This window comes from Geospiza fortis, unplaced genomic scaffold (genome assembly GCF_000277835.1).
Source record: "Geospiza fortis unplaced genomic scaffold, GeoFor_1.0 scaffold635, whole genome shotgun sequence".
Taxonomy (NCBI): domain Eukaryota; kingdom Metazoa; phylum Chordata; class Aves; order Passeriformes; family Thraupidae; genus Geospiza; species Geospiza fortis.
The window spans coordinates 420,904-424,446 of record NW_005054610.1 but is presented as its reverse complement, the minus strand read 5'-3'; positions in this window follow the sequence as shown (position 1 = coordinate 424,446).

Genomic DNA, 3,543 nt, shown 5'->3' with positions numbered 1-3,543 from the left:
GCCCTGCAGAGAAACGGAGGCAGGGATTTTTTGGGGGGGGAGCTGGAGCCCTCAAGCTCGGTGGGACCCCCGGGATGTCACCCCGTGTCACCCTCAGCGCCATCTGGACTCCGGGGCGTGGCAGAGGACCCCTCCCCTGCCCCCCCCAGTGCCAGCATCCCCTGCTCGCTTCGCCCCCTTCCCCACGGGAGGGCACCCCAAACCAGGGAGGGGGCAACCATGGGCGGCTCTCTGGGGGCAGGAGGTCTCACCCCACCCCGCTGGGACACTGCGGGGGGACCTCGGGGGTCCCGGGGCACCCACAGGGTCCTGGGGAGGGATTGAATCCCCCTCATCACCCGAACCTGACAGCACTGGAGCTGCGGGTGCTGGTGGTGCCCGGGGAGGGAAACTGAGGCACGGGGACATCTCGGGGATCCCTCCCGACGCAGGATTTGACCCCGAACCCACCCTGGGGGTTCATGCCCGAGACCTCGGGACCCTCCAGGGCTGGGGGGGGTGGGGAGGGGGCAGGCTGAGACCTGACCCAGCTCATCCCGTGGGTGGGGCCGTGACTCGCCCGCCCGGGGGGCCCCCTTTGGTTTGGGGGGTCCCTGAGCCTTTCGGGGCATCGAGAGGGAGCCGGGAGAGGGGACCTGGACCCTGGGGTCCCTTTGGTCCCTTCTGGGGGCCTTTGAGGGGTTTGGGGTGCTGGGGGAAATGGGAGTCCTCCGGTGTCTGGGGCTGGGGTTGAGCTCAGGGCGTTTGGGTTTCACAGCTTTGGGGGGGTCCCTGCTCCTTCTGGGGTCATCTGGGTTCCTCTTGGGATGGGGGGAGTAGGGTGAGGGGTTTGGGGGTGCTGAACTGTTGGGGGTGGTTCTGGGGCCTCATGAGGAGTGGTGGAGGAAATGTGGGGGACCCTGCCCTTTGGGGGTCCCCCTGTGTCTGAGGATGAGGTCAGGCCTGGGGGACGTGGGGGTTTGTGCCCCCCCAGATTTTCCTGCTAGGGAACCTGAACCCCCATTTCCACCCCTGAGGGTCCATCCAAGCTCAGACCCCCCAAATCCACGAATGGGCTTCTTCTCCTCGAACCCCACCTCCCCATGGAGGGCATCCCCAAAATCTGGGGGCTCAGACAGGCACTTCCTGCCCCGCAAATGTGCCTGGATCAGGGAGTCCTCAGCCCCCATCTCTGTCTTTGTGGGCCTCCCCCCCCAAGCTCAGCCCCCCACAGATCCACCTCCTGAATAGGCTCCTTCACCCCAAAACCCACCTCTCCACAGAGGGGTCCCCCAAAATCAGGGGCTCAGGGGAGCACCTCCTCACACAGATGTGTCCAGGGTGTTTTTGGGGGGGTCTCTGCCCCACAGTGGGGTATCCCTGCCCCGTATCGGGGGTTGGTCCCCTGGCTGCCACCCGGGTGGGGTTTTGGGGTGCAGTGACAAGCTGGGGCCTGTCGGGGCAATTAGCTGCGTAATTAGCGTCGGGAGGAGCCGCCCAAACTCTCGGTACTTTCACACGCACACCCCTGCACGCCTCTCCTCCCGGCGCCCCAAAGCTCCTCCCATCCCCTCCCCACGATCCCCCGCAGCCCCTGAGGCTCTGCGCCCCCAGACCCAGCACATTTGGAGTCAGTGTTGCCTTTTTAACTGGGGGGAGATGGGCAGTGCCCCCGGAGCTGGGGAACCCCCAGGAAGGGGGCCTTGGGGGTGTGGCCTGGGGTATGGTCTCGTTTTTGGGACCCTGGTTGGGCTTTGGGGGACATTCCGGCCCTTTAGGGGCAGTTCTAGATTTGGGATCCCAAGGGCCTGGGGAGGGAAGGATGGAGAGAGGGTGGGGGAGAGATGGATGCTGGGATACCCTGGGGTGCAGCCCACCTGTTTCTCACCCTCAGGAACGTGGGGAGAGGGTGATGGTGCAGCTGGGGGGCCTATTGGGTTCAGCCCCCACCAATCCCAATGGTTTTCCCTCAAAAACACGGGATCCCCCCCACCCTCTCGTTTTTGGGACCCTGGTTGGGCTTTGGGGGACATTCCGGCCCTTTAGGGGCAGTTCTAGATTTGGGATCCCAAGGGCCTGGGGAGGGAAGGATGGAGAGAGGGTGGGGGAGAGATGGATGCTGGGATACCCTGGGGTGCAGCCCACCTGTTTCTCACCCTCAGGGATGTGGGGAGAGGGTGATGGTGCAGCTGGGGGGCCTATTGGGTTCAGCCCCCACCAATCCCAATGGTTTTCCCTCAAAAACACGGGATCCCCCCCACCCTGAGCACCTACCCTGACCCTTTTAACACTGAATTCACCCCATTTTGGTGTCCTTTTTTGCCGCCCATGTGGGAAGAAACAGGGAGACCTGGGTATCCAGTGGGTCTTTATTCCCATGGGATGTTCACGTGGATTCCTGTGGGACCCCCAGGGTCAGCCCTACCCCTGCTTGGGGCCCACCCCCACCCTGTCACCCCCTCGTGGGGATCACGGGGGGCTGTCAAGTCCAAGTGGGTGCTCCTTGCTGGGGCTGCCTCCTTGATGATCCCAATCCTCCTTCCCTGGGATCTATTTCCCAGCACTGGGGCTCAGATGAGCTTTCCCTCTGGCTGGGCATGGTGTGGGGTCGCCCCCTGGCAGTGGGACAGCAGGAGAGGTGACACCAATGGCACCCCAACAGGAATGAGCCAACCTGCCCCTGGGGGCTGTGACCCCTGGGATTGGGGGTGCCGTGAGCTCCTGCTGCCAGCTCTGCTCCCGCCGTGGATCCCGGGGCGCCTGGGGCTCTCGGCAGTGCCAGGTGCCGCCCGTCTTCTGCAACACCTGCTTTGATCTCCCAGGAATCCATCTTGTTGTTCCAGCCGCCACCACTCCTGCTCCCAGCCCTGCAATTTCCCAGCTCTGTGGCTGCCAATGGAGAAGCCAGGAGTTTCCGGATCTGAGGTTTTCCCAGTTTAACCCAGTCCCAGCACGGTTCTGGGGTGAAAACGGCTGTATTTGGGCTCTGCTTCTGCTACACAGTGCCCTGGCTGGGACTGCTGGGCACCCGTGCTGGTGGTCCCGCGGGATACACGGGGAGGGTGGTAGTTGGGGTGCTGGGTGGGTGATGGTGGCCAGTGTTGGGTGGGTGACAGTGGCCAAGACTGAGCAGAGGATGGTGTCCAACGTTGGGTAGGTGATGGTGGCCAACACTGAGTGGGGGATGGCCCTCCATGGGTGCCAGTGTGTTAGGTGGGTGATGGTGGCCACCACTGGTGGGTGGATGGTGGCCAATGTTGGCTGGCGATGTTGCCCAGCATTGGGTGGGTGATGGTGGCCAGCACTGGTTGGGTGACAGTGGCCAACCTTGGACCCTCAGCTTTGCTCCTGATGCATTCCTATCCCGGCAAGCGCTGGAGCATCTGAGATGCTCCACCTTGGAGCTCAGGAGGGATTTGGGAACTGATCCCATGTCCCGGTGAGGTGTCTTCACCCCTTGGTGGCAGGGTGGGGCAGGGCTTTGCTGGCCCAGCAGCTGCTTGGGCAAGTGCTGGGCTAACCGCAGGGCAGCAGCTGGGCCAGGAGCTGCTGCTGGGGCCACCC